Below are 20,962 nucleotides of genomic sequence, written 5' to 3' on the forward strand. Positions count from 1 at the left end.
CCTAGAAGCAAGAGAGAATGGGCTATACTACTTCATGAACCGTATTTGGGTCCCAAAAATCGGAGGATTTAGGGAGGCCGTTATGAAGGAAGCCCACAAAACACGATACTCCATTCATCCCGGTTCGGACAAGATGTATTTGGACATTAAACAACACTATTGGTGGCCAAACATGAAGGCGGAAATCGCGACCTATGTTAGTAAGTGCCTTACGTGCGCCAAAGTAAAGGTGGAGTACCAGAAACCTTCCGGATTGTTACAGCAACCGGCAATCCCTGAGTGGAAATGGGAGGGGATTTCTATGGATTTAGTGACCAAGCTGCCCAAGACGTCGGACGGACTGGACACCATATGGGTAATAATCGACCGACTGACGAAATCTGCCCATTTCCTGCCAATCAAGGAATCCTACAAGATGGAGAGACTGACGCGTTTGTACCTACGAGAAATCGTAAGACTCCATGGAGTGCCAAAATCTATCATCTCGGATAGGGACAGTAGGTTCACATCGCGCTTTTGGCAATCACTCCACAAGGCAATGGGAACTCATCTCGATATGAGCACCGCATATCACCCAAAAACGGACGGACAAAGTGAACGAACCATTCAAACGCTTGAAGACATGCTTCGTGCATGTGTGATAGACTTTGGAAAGTCTTGGGATACCCACCTACCGTTGATCGAGTTCTCGTATAACAATAGTTACCATTCGAGTATCAAGGTGGCTCCTTTCAAAGCACTGTACGGGCGTAAATGTAGATCACCGTTATGTTGGGCTGAAGTAGGTGACACCCAGCTAGCAAGAACGCATACGTCGGACAGGGCACTAACGGGACCGGAGATCATTCGCGAAACCACAGAAAAGATCGTCCAGATCAGAGCTCGATTGCAAGCATCGCGTGACCGATAAAAGAGCTACGCCGACAAACGGCGAAAGCCCTTAGAATTCCAGGTCGGCGATCGAGTACTGTTGAAAGTCTCACCCTGGAAAGGGGTTATACGTTTCGGAAAACGGGAAAAGCTGAACCCACGATACATTGGACCTTTCGAAATCGTCGCCCGAATAGGTCCGGTAGCATACAGACTACAACTACCCGCGGAGCTAAACGGTGTACACCCCGTGTTTCATGTCTCTAATCTGAAGAAGTGCCTATCAGATGAAACCCTTGTCATTCCTCTTGACGAAATCGAAATCAATGAGAATCTCCTGTTCGTCGAAGAACCAATCGAAATCATGGACAGGGAGGTGAAGCGTACTAAGCAGAGTCGCATCCCAATCGTGAAGGTACGGTGGAACGCAAAGCGTGGGCCAGAATTCACGTGGGAACGCGAAGATCAAATGAAGCAAAAGTACCCTCACCTATTCTATCATTCTCAAATCTAGCTTTCAAACAGAATTTCGGGACGAAATTCCCTCTAACGGGGGGATGATGTCACAACTGGAAATTTTGTGTCATGTAATCTATACACTCAAACTAATGTGAATCAAAAACTTTAGAACATGTGTGACACCTATGATTATGACATCAAAAACTTCAATCAAATACATCATACAAGTACTACAAATAGTCATCAAACAATTGGAGACCCTAGAAGTCCTTGTTTAAGTCCATTTTGGACTAGGACTTCCTTATTGGATCCAAATGGACCGATAAGCTTCCAATTAGACTATCATGGGCTTAGAACCCTAATTGGGCTCTAATTGGACCCACACTAATTTATTTCAACATTTTGGGCCATGTTGGGCCTAGAATGAAATGAATTAAAGCCTTGATCCATGAATACCCTAAACTAGTCCAACAAAAATGGAAAAATCATACTATATTCTTTTATGTTAAAATTCACCCAAACTAACTCTAATTTTGGGCTTAAGGGAAAAACCCCAAATTTTTCTTTTTCCCTTCCAAATTCTCGGCCCAAGGCCCAAGCCCAAGAGGAAATGGAAGAGTTGACTATTTGCTTGCCACCTCATTTATACCCAACATGTTTCCATGCACATCTCATACTTCTAGGAACATATCACTTCAAAGATCACTTCTCTTCTCTCCTCTCTCTCACTCTCGGCCGAAACATACACACACACACCACAAAAATCTCTTCCAAAATCTCTCTAATTCTTGAAGAACATCTCCTTCCCCCTTCTTCAAAAATTTCGAAATCTAAGGAGCTTTCAAGAGGATCTTTCAAGTTAATCATCATCTTAGGTAAGTTTCTACTTATATCCATGATCTAGCTACTTCATTCCATCAAAAACCTCTTCTAAATCTATTCCAACTTGTGATCATGCACCTTAGAAGTCACCAAACTCGAGATCTACCAAGGAAAGGTGCTAGGGCCAAAAATCACTTCATTTTCTTCCATCTTTTCTTCAAAAACCGAAAGCTTCAAACAAGGTGAGTTTCATACCCCCTATTTTCTGTTTTTATGAGTTTTTTTTTGGGGGGGGGGGGGGAGTACAAGTGAATGTGTAGATCTATATGTGTTTTGTATGCCTTGTATGATTTCCATGCTTATATGTGTGTTGTTGTGTGCTATAATGTTGGATCTAGCCATAAAACCCCTCAATACCGAGATATACTTTATGTTAGATGATTCTAGCATCAAATATATTTCTACATACAAAGTGTTCCTAGAAAAATAGCTAAATGGCTTAGTAACATTTTCTTTGGGCTAAAAACACAATTTTTGGGCCTAAAATGTGAAAAATACAAAGTTAAGGGCCCAAATTGACATATCACAAATTCTGATGGATGAGGTGTGTTAAAACAGCTTCAATAAAACAATTTCTGGAAATATACTCATTTGGAGGATTAAAAACATAAATTTCAAGCTTAATGGGCTAAAAATAACATTTTCGGCCCAATAGGGCCCATTAGGCGAAATTTTATGTTTTGGAGGGCCAAAACTGTGTTTTTCTGTAAAACAGTGGACTATAAGTGTTCCAAGTCCTTTTCAAAGGTTCAAAATGCTTTTTAAATTTAAAAAGGACCAAAGTTGCAAAAATTTTACAATTTGGGCCAAAATTGTCAAAGTTGCGAAAAAGAAGAGCTATTACCGAGAAAACTGAAATTTCAGGGACTTAAACTATTTTCAATGAAAAATATGCTGAAAAATATCAATTTCAATAAGTTTTGGTGTTAAAATGTCAAGAAAAATGATTTAAGGACCAAACCGGAAAGTTATTTAATTCAAGGGGTTGAAAAAGTAAATTTTGCAAACAATGAGGGGCTGAAAACAGAAAAATCCCAAGGCTAATTCAATACATGCAATTTGATCAACAATGGCACCGCGACTGTCGACGAAATACAATACACAACAATACCAAAAGTCGTTGTTAAACGAATTGGTTCGGTCTCGAATCAATAAAAATCCGAAACTACTAAGACGACGACACTACGATTCATACAAGTAACGTTTGGGAATTCAATATACATGCGAGTGTGCACAGACATCTACGCACGATCTTTGGGCCCCAAAAGTGTAAAATCTTGTTTGTTGGGCCTAGCTAGCCCAATGACCTGATCTTAAGGCCCGAAGACCTCTATCTTACGAAGTGTTGGGTTTTACCGATCTAACACAACGTAAAAGGACTTTCAATGGCTTGTATACTACTGGTCCCCAAGGGTCCTTTGGTATTGCTAGTAAAGTCGACATTTCATGCGAGGCGGGTCCGGGACCCCTCGTACATTTTTTATCCCCAACCGGTTAATGGAGTCATCGAGGTCTTTGTGCCCTCTTTCTCTTCGGATGTGGGACTACACATAGTCAGGGCGGTTGGATAACGTGATTAGTACGGACGACGCCTACGGGATCGTTAGTATAGCTATAAACTGGTCGTTTGTGTAATGCGTGTTTGTAGCAATTAATCATGCTAAAAAATAATCCAACGTCGCCTGGGACTGACACTACACGCTATGCAATGGTTTCAATGTAACTTCATGGAATTCAAGGAACTGGGAAAACATCGGGTTTTCCTAGGGTTTTTCAATACATACAGATTCAACATGCATACAACTTTAATGAACAATTTTTTTACAAGTATAGAAACAAACAAGCATACCTATGGATCTTCACAAACATCTCCAAAAGCTTTTCTTTTCAGAAAATATCGGATTTTCTGGTGGTTTTCAAACGATACGAAACATTGTTTTTTTTTTCAAATACCGCTTATGAACTCACCAACATTTCACATGTTGACGTTTTTCAAAATACTTGTATTCTCAGGGAACCAGTGAATCAAAGGAAATCATATTTAGTGATGGCTTGCAGTTTATTTATGTACGAATTGAACAATTTATTTTTGGGAATGTAATGTTTAAACAATGTACTTCATGTAAACTCTACTGGTTGTACTATATTAATGCATGGTGACGAATGTTGTTACGTTTCATATATATTCAATCTTATGGTATTCAATTGAGTCACGACAGCCCCCGGACGTTTCCACCGTCTGGTTCGGGGGTGTGACAATATGTTCAAGTATTCTAATTACTTATTGTGTGGTTATAAGATTTAATATGTGTCAATCATTCCTAAAGGATATTAGTGTAATCTTACCTTATAATGAATATTTTCGAATTAATTAAAAATGTTAATTATCTCAATTAAATTCCTAAATATCATACAATTATTTATGAATCATATCAACCATTATATATATATATATATATATATATATATATATATATATATATATATATATATATATATATATATATATATATATATATATATATATATATGTTGGGTGAGGCGTGTAAGTACATAACTATAATTGATATGTACTTGACCCAAGAGTAGCATGATTTTTTTGGGTTGCATTCACCAGAGCAATTTGATAGGATGGATATTTGAAAAAGAGGTTATTTGTGATTTTCTAAAATATTATAAGTATAATATATTAATTGAGAATTCCTATTATTTAATTAGTATTGATAAAAAATTAGTTTGGAATTAATTTAATGATCAAAAGAGACTAATTAAATTAATGGGGAATGATTATGTAAATTAATGATACATATCGTTTGGACTATTGATCAATGATGGACTAAGTTTATGTGAGATTCCATGAAAAGTTAGTCCATATGAGTTATTAGATCATAAGCCTAAGTGTAAGAATTAGGTTTTACATATGACTCTTGTAATTCTACACTATATATGTATTCCCTAACCCTAAAATCGTTACATGGGTATTCCATGAAGGATATAGCCGATTTTTGGTGTGCCTAACCTCTTTCTCAAAGTCCTCAATTTGTTCATGGTGTGTTGTGATTCCATTAGAGGTGCAACATTTGAGGCACTAAGCTCTTGAAAGGCCAAAATTCTACATTCTACAACTAAGAGGTATTCTTCTAATTAGTTTTGTGTTTCAAATATCAAATTGTATGCTAGTTGTAGGCTTCATGCTTTGGATAATTTTATTGCATGTATAACTAGAGAAAACTTAGATCCAAAGCATTAGTGTTGTATGTGCACTATAGGGATGTTAGAGTACATAAGACCCAACAGTGGTATCAGAGACATGAATGTTTTCTGTTATATAGATGTCATTGTATTGTTTTCAAAGTTGAAAAAGTATGATTTTTGCTGTCTGACTGCTGGACTCAATGAGTCCCATGAGTTGACTCATATGACCATGAACTCGACGAGTCCATAGCCTGAGTCGACGAGTTGGATCATCACTTTGCAAATTTTCGGGTTTTTTTTGGCCAGAATTTGATTAGGATCATTACCATGAGCTGTTTTGTATCATAAAATCTATTTTTTTATATGGTAGTCACTTTCTTCATCCAATTAAAAGATAATTGTCAAAATTTAAGATGATTATTAGTTTATATGATACAACTAATTATTTTAATTTTTGATTTGAAGTTATCTTGCTACAAGAGTTAGGTCAAATTGGCAAAAGATAAATATATATGATTATATTATTAGTTTAAGTTTGATCTAAATGGTTTTGAGTGGTTACGAAACTTGCCATCAAGTTTTGGAACTCAAAAAGTTTTTTTAAGGAGTTACAAAACTTGTCATCAAGTTTGGAATCCAAAAGTTTTTCAAGATTTACAAAACTTGCCCTCAAGTTTCAGAACTTAAAAAGTCTCTTTTATGAAACATTAACTCTAGTAATTGAAATGTTTCAAAAGGTGTAACTCTTGGGTTCAAAACTTAAAAATTAATTAAATAATTTTTAATTTTGAATTTTATATAACCTTGATGTTTTGAATAGTTCAATTACACTCTTATGGATTCTGTTAAGTTAATTAAACGTTTAATTAAGAGATTATTATTAAGTCCATAATGATATGGTTTACGTTTAATTAAATTAAGAGTATAATTTATTAATAGATTAAACCACCAAGTATTTTAAATGTGTAAAATACACCGTTACACTATATAACATTAAAAGTGTAACATCCCGAGTTCAGGAGTGCAAGTTCAGGGTTCAAAGTGTAAATGTGAAAGGGCAACTCGGCGAGTCCATGAGTGGACTCGGCGAGTAGGGTCGCGACTCTGGTCGCGTGTTAAGTGGCCAACTCGGCGAGTTGGTGCTGAGTGGAGAAAACCCTAATTTCGGAGGATGAGCCCTATTTAAAGGACATTATACCCTCTCCCCAGCCTCTTTACCATCTCTTGAAGTCCAGAAAACCCTAAGGCGCGTTTGTGAGTGGTTTAAGAGCTCTTGAACCTTAGAGAAGATATTTTGGAAGAGATTTTGGAAAGCTAAGAGGCTTGGACCAAGGGGCTTTGCAAGGATTTGGATTTCTCTTCTGTTGGAGCTTTCCTTTGAGGTATTATTTCGTTGCTTGGGCTATTATTCATCATTTTGGAGTTTTTGGAAAACATAGCATGTGGTGTTTTGAGTTTGGAGGTTAGATCTGAGGTTGCTACCTAAGATCTGGAATGGAGAAGGTCGAGAGTGCATTAAAGTCCCTGTTCTTGAGTGATTGGTGAAGCCATCTTGTCCCAAACCCTAATCCTAGAGTGTCTTATTCTTAGATCTCTTTGGATTCACGTAAAGTTTGCCACTTTACGTGATGGATGGGTTGTAGAAGGGTAGATCTGTGGTTTGGATCATTTGCATGGCTTGGAAAGCTTCTGTATGGATTAAATTCTATAGGTACTCGGCGAGTTGCTTGAAGATGGGTAGGAACTCTGCGAGTTGGAAGAACAACTCGGCGAGTTGGTTGAAGATAGCCTTGGACTCGGCGAGTCTGTTCTTGGACTCGGTGAGTCTGTTCTTGGACTCGGCGAGTCTGGTCGTAAGGTCCTAACCTTCTTCTGGTTGAGCCGTGAATCGGTGAGTCAAGGGAGAACTCGGTGAGTTGAGTGCGAGGGGACTTAGAGTTGTGGGACTCGGCGAGTCTCGGGGTGACTAGGCGAGTTGAGTCGTGAATTGGGGAAGTTCTGAGCATGGGGACACAACGAGTCATCGGGTTGACTCGGCGAGTAGAGTCAGTCAGGAGATTGACTTTGACCAAGGGTTGACCAGTTGACTTCCAGGGGCATTTTGGTAATTGTTGTCTTTTGTTTTGAGTTTAGTGTTGGTGTCGGCTAGTGGTGGAGATCGTGTCAGTGGTCGGAGCATCTTGGTCTTATCTTTTCAGTCGACAGTTGCGTGGTGAGTTATCCTCACTATATCGACAGGGTCTATGGCACTAACGCCGGCCCTTTATCGGATTGTGATCCGGGTATCGTTGTTATGTTATTTTCTTTATTATGTTGCATCCTGGTAGTTCGGATGGTTTATGCTAGTGACCGGTTAGGTCGGTATCCTGGTTAGGATGATGTTATGCTATGTGATCTGCTAGATCGTTTTGATTGGGTGTGAATTGTTATATGATTGAATGTTTATGTGCACATGGTTGTTGGACTGGGGTTGGGTTGAGGCGGGTCCTGCTTTGGGCTGTAGGCCAACATACCCAGGGCGGACCGGTTATCCCGAAGGCCCAGCGAGCGGTCCGGATAGGCTGTAGGCCCCAAGAGGGCGGATCAGATGTGCCGAGGCTCGGAGAGTGGACCAGGCCGACTAAAGGCCCAGTGCGGGCAGACCAGTCATACTGTAGACTCAGAGGGTGGGCCAGGTGGAATGAAGGCCAGTGCGGGCAGACCAATCACACTGTAGACCCGAAATGCATGGATGTTATGTGTTCTGTTGATAATGCATGTTGTGCGTGTATGGTATATGTGGTTGGTATTTTGGGGGTATCTCACTAAGCTTTCGGGCTTACAGTTGTGGTTTAATGTTTTTCAGGTTCTTCAGGAGATCATGGCAAGGCAAAGGCGTGATCATACCGCTCCTCATGATTATGTTTTATGATGTGGTTCTAGGAAGACTCTACTAATAATTGTATTGAAAACCTTTTTGTAATAACTTAATGAAACGGGGTTGTTTTCAAAAAATTTAAATTGGTTGAAATTTTTAGTGTGTTACAAGTTGGTATCAGAGTCTAGGTTTGAGTGAATTGGAGGAACATTCGTGTGAATCCAGTCTCAAATCAAGGAGAGTTTTCAAAAGAGAATTTAAAATGGTTTTCAAAATGAGTAAAGGAGGACGCAGAGGTACGATCAGCCGGAGCCAGTAAGTAACCCCAAAATATGATACATGATATTTGTTTTTGAGCTATGATAGAACAACATGCTAGTACTGGGCTAGGGATCTTCAGGATTTCTTGTTAATGTTGCCTGATTTATGATTCCAGCTAGCCTAGGGTCTCTTCCGTGTGAGATTTCCAGTGTTCCTCTAGGAGTGAGGGCTAAGTGCTTGTTATGTATGTTCTTCACTAGGATTTTGTGGTGATAGTTGATATAAATATGGGTAGGTGTGGAAGGTAGTATGAGCCCATACTACTGAAAGCATAGGACCCATACGCGTATCAAAGAAGCCACAACTTCTAGGGTTGGGTTGGGGGTTGGTTCCCGGGTTTGTGGGAAGTATCTGAGATCTTGCGGCGTTTTTCAGTATGGTGGTTACGAGGCATGCTGGGAGCGGATCCGGGTCAGGATCGGGAGCAGGAGAGGGCGGTCAGGGTGGGTCAGTATCGCCCGAGGTTATTGGTTAGATGAGCACAGGCGAGTTGGATGCAAGGATTAGTGAGATCCTGCATGATGAGGTTGCTGCATTGTTCCGAACCGAGTTTCAGGAGCTGTTTGGGTCGATCAAGACCGCCATGGTCGAGTATTTTGATGAGCGCTATGCGGCTCTCACAGAGACGGCTGCCGTGGCGGCTACAGCGGCTGTAGTAGCGGCAGGGGGAGGAGCCGGTCGAGGTTTTCAGTATCGGGACTTCGATAATACGAAACCCCTTACCTTCGATGGAGTTCAGGACCCGATTGCTGCTATGAGATGGTTGTCGGACGTGGAGGGGTGTTTCTTCATGTGTTCGTGTCCTGCTGATCAGAGGGTGAGGTGTGCTCTGAACCTGTTGAGGCTCGGGGCGAAGGATTGGTGGAGATTGACCACGGGGTCATATTCGGATGCGCAGAGGGCTGCGGTTTCTTGGGATCAGTTCTGGGAGATGTTTAGCACTCGTTATGTTCCGCGGGTAGAGAGAGAGAGAGAGGTTGGCTCAAGAGTTCCTGGAGCTGAAGCAGGATTCGGAGTCAGTGACGGAGATCACCAGGATGTTCACTGAGAGGGCGATGTTTTGCCCTAAGTTCGGTTCGGAGCAGGCTCAGATGTCCCGATATCTGAGTATACTCAAGAGGGATATTAGGCAGTTTGTGTCTACGTAGAGGTGCGAGACCTTATTGGAGTTGCAGGAGGCCGCCAGGCGGCGTGAGTTGGAGATTGAGTTGCAGTTCCGACAGCAGAGGCAGGCTCCGGTGCAGTCGCAGCCAGCACCGAAACGGTCAAAGACCGTTGATTCTAGATTGGGAGATCAGAGCAGCCACACTTGTGGGAAGTGTGGGAAGGGTCACACCGGAGTTTGTAGGTCCGGTGGTGCATGTCACAAGTGCGGAAAGGAGTGGAACTATGTGAGGGATTGTCGGCAGACAGCCCCGGTTCGGGATTTGAGGATATATTATCATTGCCATCAGGTTGGACAATTGAGGTTCAACTGTCCACAGCTTGCTGCAGGGCAGGTGCAGGCTCCAGCACCAGCCACTTTGAGGATTACGGGTGGAGGTCAGGGTGGAGCGGAGCCCCTAGGGCTCAAGGCCGTGCTTTTCAGCTTACAGTGGAGGAGGTCAGGGCAGTGTCGGATGCAGCTGCGGGTATGTTTCTTTCTTGATGTCTTGTTATTTGGTGATTATTGTGGAGTATTGTTTATTTGCTACTCTCTCTGTGTGATTTTTGGTATTGTATTTGTTGTTCCTTTAGGGTTGTGGTATGATTATGGGTTTGGTGTTGGAAATTTTGTTGGTTATCATTCATGAGGATTATTAGTGGGAATCTGGCTTTTGGTCTGAATGTCGGGTAGCATCTGTAGTCTAAGGAGTGGTTAGCTGAAGATCGGGTTTCTTTTAAGCCCCAGATGATCAATGTTGTTATGTAAATTTGTGAAGATTGCTCGTTCTAGTGGGAATCAGTTCGCGTGTAAGGGTTTGTGTTGTGTAGGGTTGTCGAGGGAGGTCGGTGATTGCGACCGGTGATTGATGGTCAGTGCTCTAAGTGGGGGAGAATTGGAGAATTCTCCGGAAGATCGATAAGCATGAGAGGTTGTTTAGTTGTTGGGATTCAACAGTGGTTCTGTCAGCCGAGCGTAGGTTGGTATGAGCCAGTGTCAGTCAGGCAGGGCGGGATGCAGACCAAGGGTGATTGATTGTGGAAAGCTTGGGATCAGGCTGGGTTTGAATATGTAGGGTGGAGATAGGGTTCGGAACCCCTAGAGGGCTAGAACAGTATGCATGGGAGAGTTTTCTAGAGGGATAACGCGGAATGATGAAAGCTAGTTGAGCGGTCCAGATAGATTGAAGGCCGATGGGTGTACCGGTCAGGCCGAAGGCTTGGAGAACGATCCAGACAGGCTGAAGGCCCTGGAAGGCGGTCCAGACCTGTTGAAGGTTCTGAGAGTGGACCAGATGGGCTGAAGGCCTGGTAAGGTGGTCCAGTCAAGCTGAAGACTCTGCATGTGTTGATAGATCTGTATGAGGATATGGAATGAATATGTCGCGATGTGATAGCATCTGAAGGTCTGGCCCCGGATATTGATCATGATTAGTGGAGGTAGTGCATGGACTCGAGAGTCCCTGCGAGCGAATTCAGAGTATGTGTGGTGCATGGGATAGCGGTTATGCTATAAGGAAATGGTGTAGTATTGAGTGAGCACCGTGGCACTTGTGGTAGTGTCAAGGCAGCCAAGTGGTTTTCCTTGGTAAGGAAAGGGAAAAGAATGTAGCTCCGAAAGGGAGTGTAAGTTCACGGAAGTGAAAGCAGTAGTGCGGAGTTATGATTGGGGTGTTCCAATTATGGCCTTTGAGCAGCGTGTTTGCGGTAGTGGTATAGAATCACATCCGGATTGGATGTCTTTTGAGGTAACGGAAGGAATTCCGAGGGTGTAGAGCCAAGAGGCTCGGAAGGGATGCAGGGATGGAGTCTTGGATTCCCAGCTTGATTTTGATCAAGGAATTATGTATGTAGTAATAATTCATCCCGGGGGATGTTTGGAGGTGTCGTCAGTGTGTCGGGTCTTCCCAACCCGAGGATGCTAGAGCCTGCTCAGCATGTGTATGTGATTGCGGAGGAGAACTCATGGGAGTTGCTCTGAAGCTAAAGGATGTGTCATCCTGTCAGCATGGAGTGGATAAAGTTGGGCTCAGATCGGGATTCCGGTGGATCGGGGTTATTCCAGCTCGTATGAGTCAAGTGAATGTTGTGATCTGGAATGAGTGAAGTATCATGGAGTGGTACTTGGCTGTTAAGTGTGGTTATCTAAGGATGAGGCCGGTGGCAGGCTTGAGGTGGTGGTTAGAACACCGCAGGGGAAGATTTGGGTTTCGGTGGTTGTGTTTTGAGGAACCTGGTCTGGTTAATGCCAGGAGGTGCATTGCGAGAGTAATTCTGGAGTTGTGTTGCCGCAGGCTTCGAGGATGAAGCCTAATTTAAGTGGAGGAGAATTGTAATATCCCGAGTTCAGGAGTACAAGTTCAGGGTTCAAAGTGTAAATGTGAAAGGGCAACTCGGCGAGTCCATGAGTGGACTCGGCGAGTAGGCTCGCGACTCTGGTCGCGTGTTAAGTGGCCAACTCGGCGAGTCGGCGGCTGGACTCGACGAGTTGGTGCTGAGTGGAGAAAACCCTAATTTCGGAGGACGAGCCCTATTTAAAGGACATTATATCCTCTCCCCAACCTCTTTACCCTCTCTTGAAGTCCAGAAAACCCTAAGGCACGTTTGTGAGTGGTTTAAGAGCTTTTGAACCGTAGAGAAGAGATTTTGGAAGTGATTTTGAAAAGCTAAGAGGCTTGGAGCAAGGGGCTTTGCAAGGATTTGGATTTCTCTTCTGTTGGAGCTTTCTTTTGAGGTATTATTTCGTTGCTTGGGCTATTATTCATCATTTTGGAGTTTTTGGAAAACATAGCATGTGGTGTTTTGAGTTTGGAGGTTAGATCTGAGGTTGCTACCTCAGATCTGGAATGGAGAAGGTCTAGAGTGCATTAAAGTCCCTGTTCTTGAGTGATTGGTGAAGCTATCTTGTCCCAAACCCTAACCCTAGAGTGTCTTATGCTTAGATCTCTTTGGATTCACATAAAGTTTGCCACTTTACGTGATGGATGGGTTGTAGAAGGGTACATCTGTGGTTTGGATCATTTTCATGGCTTGGAAAGCTTTTGTATGGATTAAGATCTTGAGGTACTCGGCGAGTCACAAAGGTGTACTCGACGAGTTGCTTGAAAATGGGTAGGAACTCGGCGAGTTGGAAGAACAACTCAGCGAGTTGGTTGAAGATAGCCTTGGACTTGGCGAGTCTGGTCGTAAGGTCCTAAACTTCTTCTGGTTGAGTCGTGAATCGGTGAGGCAAGGGAGGACTCGGTGAGTTGAGTGCGAGGGGACTCAAAGTTGTGGGACTCGTCGAGTCTCGGGGTGACTCGGCGAGTTGAGTCGTGGATTGGGGAAGTTTTGAGCATGGGGACTCGGCAAGTAGAGTCAGTCAGGAGATTGACTTTGAACAAGGGTTGACCAGTTGACTTCCAGGGGCATTTTGGTAATTGTTGGCTTTTGTTTTGTGTTCATGTCACACCCCCAAACCTGAACGGCGGAAACGTTCGGGGGCGGATGACTTCATGTGGTAACGTAACAAATGAATACATAGTAAAGAAAGCAATACAACCATCATATATATAACTGAAAGTTTACATTTGTCAAAAGTTACATGTTCAAAACTCAATTACAATATGATGTCAAAATACGAGATTAAACTGGCGCCGCAGCATCCCTTCATCAAAAGCGAAATGAATACCTGAAATTACTGATTTCCTGGGACATACAAGTAATTTTGAAAGAGTAGATCAGCATTTAAGCTGGTGAATTTCATAAGTATTTAAGTGACAATGTTTGAATGAAATGAAATGTTTTATCTTGATTTGTTTGTGTTTAGAAAATCCTATATTTTCTACTAGTATAAAAGTAGCCTTCACTCAAGACCAATGTTTGTTTCCAAAATGTATGTAAATGTAAAATAACCAATGAGTTTGAAAACCTTGTAAATCAATGCATTTTTAATACCCCTTGTGAGTTTTATAACCATACTATTGACTCGGAATGCCTATACACAACGTTCTTCAGGCGTTGGAATGTTATGACGTTTGTCACCCCAAACGGTGGACTGCAGCTAACAGTCAGGGCGCGGGTTGTCAAGCCCGTATAGATCTATACACAAACACCATGCTCCCCCTCCAAGGGATTCTGGTATATAATACAGGACTTGAAATGTGTACTCGAACGTACATGAAGTTAGTGTCTCACAAAACCGTGGTATAAAAACAGATCTACTTGTTAAAATGTTACGTTTGTTCTTGTATACGGAAGTAAACTTCTTGAAATTCATGTTTCTAGTACATAAGAGTTAGAAATTTGTTCGTAAAACTATACCTATTATAGTTTTCTAAAAGTGTGTCTTGTTTGTTTAGAAATACCTAGAAAAAGAATCACTTGTTTATGAAAGCATAGATTTTTGGTGTAGAGTCTAAGATAGACAAGAATAATCTAAGAAAAGTTTAGTTTATACATGCATTACAACAAATTTATATTTTAAACGATAGAATGCTATTTTAACATATATTATATAATTATATATATATATATATATATATATATATATATATATATATATATATATATATATATATATAAGTTCCTTAAAGGTTTATAAATCGCATGTGATTTGGATATATAACAGCATATAAAAGAGTTTCTTTATGTAACACACGATAATACTCGTGTGTTTTACTTGTAATCCCCCCTTGAAAGCATATAAAAGCATTTAGAATATTTAAAAAGGTTGATTAACGGGTATGAAACTCACTTGAAAGTTTTGGAGATAGCGAGGTGGAAAACCGGGCAGAGTTTCGTCTCGGGAAACGGATTTTCCCTCGGGATTCTCGGGAATCTCGGGAGTAAAATCGACCCTCGGGACTTGATTCGGGTTTGAACGGACACGGAAAACGGGGCAAGATTGTGAGAGAGAGGAGAGAAATGAGCCCTTTTCTCGGAAGCCCTCGCATCCTATTTATAGTAAGGCTGAACTGCCTCGGTACGCGGGGCGTACGCTCGTACGCAGCGCGTACACGTACGTCATGCATGACCGAAGCCTCGACTGCCTCGGCTTCGGATGGGATGGGTTGCTGGGTACGCGGGTCGGATGGGACGGCGAGTCGGACGGGTCGGATTCCTCGGATAGTGCGACGTGGACGATCAGAGGCCAATCCTCTCGGTTACGCAGGGCGTATAGGGGTACGCAGCGCGTACCTCGGATGAGGACGCTGACTCCCCTTCGGATAATATCCGAATTTTGATTAAAATAAATAATTAATTTATTTAATAAACTTCAAAAATTCATATCTTCTTCATACGAACTCCGTTTTCGATGGTCTTTATATCCTCGCGTAGGTGAGACTACGCTCTACAACTTTCGTTTAGACTTCGTCGGCAAATTCCGAAATTATTATTATTTTTTATTATTTATAAAAAAAACCCATCGTGTTTACGGAATTTATTTGAAAATTCATAACTTCTTTATCTGATGTCGATTTTTGCCAGACTTTTTACCGCTGGAATACTAATGTCGAGACCTTCGATTCTTGTTTAGGTCATTCCGGCCAAAAGTCGCTCGATTTCCGATTCGAGTTTTTAGCTGTCTGTTGCTAAGCCGAACTTGGAAAAATCATAACTGCGCTATATGAAGTCGGATTTGGGCGTTCTTTTTACGTACGATCATGGTTCAAAGACATTTAATCATAGAAGGAAATTAAATAGAACTTATTTGTACATTTTATTATGAAAGTAAATTTTATTACTCAGAAGTGGTTACAATACTTGACCCATTTTGGTCGTTACAAAGAGTTGAAATATCGGGTTGTCACATCATCCCCCCGTTAGAGAGAATTTCGTCCCGAAATTTAAAGTAGTAAAGGTACTAGTGAACATGAAAGAGATGAGGGTACTTTTGTTTCATCTGATCTTCGCGTTCCCATGTGAATTCAGGTCCCCGCTTGGCGTTCCAGCGAACCTTCACGATGGGTATGCGACTCTGTTATGTTTGTTTGACCTCTCGGTCCATGATTTCTACTGGTTCTTCCACAAAGTTGAGGCTCTCGTTGATCTCGATCTCGTCGAGTGGAATAACAAGAGTCTCGTCGGACAGACACTTTTTCAAGTTGGAGACGTGGAAGGTTGGATGGATGTTACTAAGTTCGCGCGGTAGGTTAAGCTTGTAAGCCACAGGGCCGATTCTGGCAAGAATCTCGAAAGGCCTAATGTATCTTGGATTTAGTTTCCCACGCTTTCCAAATCGTATTAAACCCTTCCACGGTGAGACCTTTAATAAGACGTGGTCTCCTACCTGGAATTCCAAAGGTTTCCTCCTTTGGTCAGCGTAGCTTTTCTGTCGGTCTCTTGAGGCTTTCAATCGTTCACGAATCTGAACGATCTTCTCTGTCGTTTCACGTATGATCTCCGGACCGGTGAGAGTGCTTTCAGGAACTCTTCCTCTAGCTAACTGGGTATCGCCAACTTCAGTCCAGCACAGAGGGGATCTGCACTTTCGACCATAGAGGGCTTCAAACGGGGCAGCCTTTATGCTTGTATGATAACTATTGTTGTATGAAAATTCGACAAGGGGTAAATGAATATCCCATGCCTTTCCAAAGTCAATCACACAGGCTCTCAGCATATCTTCTAAAGTTTGTATTGTTCTCTCACTTTGTCCGTCTGTCTGTGGGTGGTAGGCTGTACTCATGTCTAGCCTAGTTCCCAGGGAACTTTGTAGTGACTGCCAGAATCTTGAAGTGAATCTACTATCTCGATCGGAGATAATGGATATCCGAACACCATGCAGTCGCACTACATCCCTTAAGTAAGTTCTTGTAAGCTTCTCCATTTTGTCAGTCTCATTGATGGGTAGGAAATGCGCGGATTTGGTCAATCTGTCGACAATGACCCATATGGTATCGAGTCCACTTGTCGTCTTGGGTAACTTGGTTATGAAGTCCATAGTAATCCGCTCCCATTTCCATTCTAGTATCTCTGGTTGTTGTAGTAATCCTGACGGTTTTTGATACTCGACCTTAACCTTAGCGCAAGTAAGACATTTACTCACGAAGGTAGCAATTTCTGCTTTCATGTTAGGCCACCAGTACAGTTTCTTAAGATCCAAATACATTTTATCTGAACCCGGGTGAACAGAATACCTTGAGTTGTGAGCTTCGATCATGACTACGTTTCTGAAACCACCATGTTTCAGGGTCCAGATTCGATCCATGAGATAGTAGGCTCCGCCACCCTTGACTTCTAGATTCTTTTCCATTCCTCGCAGGGATTCACCCGCCACATTTTCAGGTTGCAAAGCTTCCATTTGTGCCTCCTTAATTTGTGTGGATAAGTGGGAATGGATGGTCATAGTCAGAGATCTGACCCTCCGACCAGTGTATTCTTTTCGACTGAGGGCGTCAGCTACTACGTTGGCCTTGCCAGGATGATAACGAATTTCGCATTCGTAGTCGTTTAGTAACTCGACCCATCGTCGTTGTCGCATGTTGAGTTCCTTTTGATCAAAAATGTGTTGAAGGCTCTTGTGATCGGTGAAAATAGTACTCTTTGTTTCGTATAAGTAGTGCCTCCAGATCTTCAGAGCAAATACCACTGCTCCTAACTCAAGATCGTGTGTCGTATAGTTCACTTCGTGTGTCTTAAGCTGTCGGGAGGCATAAGCTATAACCTTCCCTCTCTGCATAAGAACACAACCAAGTCCTTGATTTGAAGCATCGCAATACACTACGAAGTCTTCTATCCCTTCGGGGAGGGATAGTATCGGTGCGGTGCACAAGGCCTGCTTTAGTGTCTGGAATGCCTTCTCTTGTTTCACTTCCCAGTCAAAGGCCACACCTTTCTGGGTTAATGTAGTAAGAGGTTTCGCAATGCTTGAAAAGTTCTTTATGAATCTGCGATAGTAGCCAGCTAGACCTAGAAATTGACGAATTTCTGTAGGTGTCTTTGGTGCCGACCAGTTCTCGATGGCCTTAATTTTGGAGGGGTCCACGTGTATACCTTTCTCGCTAACAACGTGACCTAAAAATTCGACTCTTTGAATCCAAAATTCGCATTTAGAGAACTTCGCATAGAGTTTCTCCGTTCGCAGTGTTTCTAGGACTTTTCATAGGTGCTGACTATGCTCTTCCTCACTTCGAGAGTAGATAAGTATATCATCGATAAAGACGATGACGAACTGATCCAAGTAAGGGTGACATACGCTATTCATTAGGTCCATAAATACTACTGGTGCATTGGTTAATCCGAACGGCATCACCACGAATTCATAGTGTCCATAACGAGTTCGGAAAGCTGTCTTTGGAATGTCCCCCTCTAGAACTCGTAATTGGTGATATCCGGATCGTAGATCTATTTTGGAGAAGTAGTTCGCCCCTTGAAGTTGATCGAATAGGTCGTCGATACGGGGTAGAGGATAGCGGTTCTTGACAGTAAGTTTGTTCAGTTCTCTGTAGTCGATGCACATACGGAACGATCCGTCTTTCTTCTTTACAAACAAGACCGGTGCTCCCCAAGGTGAGAAACTTGGTCTTATGAATCCTTTGTGAAGGAGTTCATTAAGTTGACTGGAAAGTTCCTGCATCTCTGCTGGTGCGAGACGGTAAGGCGACTTCGCTACTGGGGTAGCTCCTGGAACTAAGTCGATTCTGAACTCGACTTGGCGTTGCGGTGGTAATCCTGGTAGTTCTTCTGGAAAAATATCGGGAAAGTCGCGTACTACCGAGATGCCTTTGATGTCCTTCAGTTCTTGACTTGTATCAACGATGTGCGCTAGGAATGCTCGACAATCCTTCCGCAAGCACTTTCGAGCTTGGATGCACGAAATGATGCGAAGGTTTGTACTAGATTTGTCGCCGTAGATAACTAATGTTTCGTTGTTAGGGAGGTTAAGACGAACTGCTTTTTCAAAGCACATGATGTCGGCGCGCAGAAGACTCAACCAATCCATGCCAACTATGACGTCGAAACTTTTAATTTGAACCGGCATGAGATTGATTGGGAAAGAATGGCCGTCTAATGTTAACATACAGCCCATGTATATGCAATTTGTGTTTTCGGTTTTTCCATTGGCCATTTCTACAGTGAATGATTTTTCTAACTTGCTAGGTTTAGGTTTAAGTAAATGAATAAAGTTTTGACTCACGAAGCTTCTCTCCGCTCCACTATCGAATAATATGCATGCATATGAATTATCGAGAAGGAACGTACCAGCAACTATAGTTGGGTCAGCTACAGCTTCGTCGTGGCCTATTGCCAACACTCGTCCCACACCTCTGGTGCCTGCTGCCTTAGGACAGTTCCTCTTGTAGTGGCCCACCTCGCCACAACCGTAGCAAGTCTGCCCTACACCCGCACCGGGAACTTGAGTGATCGGCTTTGCGGGTTCCTTGCAGAAACAGGCTGTGTGACCTTTCCTGTTGCAGTTGGCGCACTGCATTTCTCGGCAAGGTCCATGGTGGTGGTAATTGCATTTGGTGCACTTTGGGAGGTTACCTATATAAGGCTTTGTTGGGTAGGTATTTGTAGGGGCTGCAGCAGGTACAGTGGCAGCATTCACTGAAACCAGTCTTTTCTTTGCAGATTCTTGGGAAGACCCACCCTTCCCTTTAATCGACGCTCTCTTCCTGCCATTGTTGTTGTTGTTGTTATTGTTGTAGTTGTTGTTTTTGTTGTTTCCTTTCTGTGGTGCTGGTGCAGAAGTGGTTGAGTTCTGATGACCTCCGTAGTCGATCAGAGATTGTGCCAGTTCCTTAGCACTTTCAAAGGTGTCAGGTTTAGAAGCTAACACGCTTGACCGCATTTGGGGCATCAGTCCCCAGATGTACCTTTCTATTTTCTTGCTCTCGGGAGCAATCATATCTAGACAAAGGATTGCCAGCTCGCAGAATCTGTTGGTATAAGTAGCGATGTCGGTACCTACCATTCCGAGAGTCCATAGCTCGTGTTCAAGCTTTTGAATTTCTCCCTGTGGGCAGTATTCTCTCATCATCATGGTCTTCAAGCTCTCCCAGCTTATGGGGTTTGCCACGATTAGGGTAAGTACTTTAACGTGGCCATTCCACCAAGTTAAAGCTTTATCGAGAAGGGTGAAAGTTGCAAATTTGACCTTGCTGTGCTCGGGACAGGAGCAGATTTCAAAGACTGCCTCCGTCCTTTCAATCCACTGCCTCAGGGCCATCACACCACCAGTACCATAAAACATTCGGGGCTTGGCATTAGTGAAGTCCTTATAGGTGCATTCTCGAGGTGGTCCATGACTCTCGCCATGGTTGGATGGGTGTGTGCCAGATCCCGAGCCATTAGTACTCGAGTTATTGATCTGTGACATGGCAGCTGCTACCACTGCAGTGACTGCTGCTTGAAACATAACAACATCAAATTGGGGTGGTGGAGGTGGTGGTACAGGTGCTTCCTCACCGTTGTTTCGCCTTGGATTCCTACGCGGAGGCATCCTTCAACTATAGGTTGAAAAGACAAGGATAAGAATTTCATAGAATAGAAAATGTGTGTGTCTCATGAACTAAATCTCCATAGTTCAACAACAGAGGATAGTATGAGTCTTAAAATAGAAGAATGAAAGTTTAGTTGTAAGACTGAAGGTATGAAACAAGTATTTGGTTTCTCAAAGACCATTCAAGGTTCGAACGTAATACTTAACATAGTAGTAATAGTGCCACTTATATTAATATAAAAGTTGTTACAATGATCATGAAAATTTGACCCCTATAAGGGTCTCCGATTACAAAGTTCGAGAAATTTAAAGACTTTTAGCCGAGGTCCTAAGCTATAACAAAATTTGAGTCCTTGACAAGCACTACTTGCGTCGAAGGTTGCGCTTGGAGCTTGACTCCGCATCTGATTGCTTTGACTCCATTAGACGCCTATCGAAAGCGGCTTGTTGTTCCCTGAGTTTAGCGAGGGCTGCAATCATTTGTGCTTGAAATGCTTCGGTTTGGAATTGAGCGTTGTCTTGCATCTTGTCCAGCCTACGGATGTCAGAAGTGTGAACCTGCACTTCTACGTTGATATCCCGGAGTCGACTAGCTTGTACTCCAGAGTGATAGGACTGATTGGCTAACTTACCCACCATTACCGGGAGTGCTCGATCAGCCGAACCTCCGCCGCGGACATCATAGAAGTCCCGGCACATGCCGTAGGGAGGGCGTAGGTTCTGCTGTTGGCTCCAATGGTGGAGGTGACTTCCCCAGACGGGAGTCGGTCCTTGAAAGTTCCTTACGAAGACGGGAGGTTGAATGGGTG

The sequence above is a fragment of the Lactuca sativa genome, chromosome 5, assembly GCF_002870075.4.
Source record: "Lactuca sativa cultivar Salinas chromosome 5, Lsat_Salinas_v11, whole genome shotgun sequence".
NCBI lineage: Eukaryota > Viridiplantae > Streptophyta > Magnoliopsida > Asterales > Asteraceae > Lactuca > Lactuca sativa.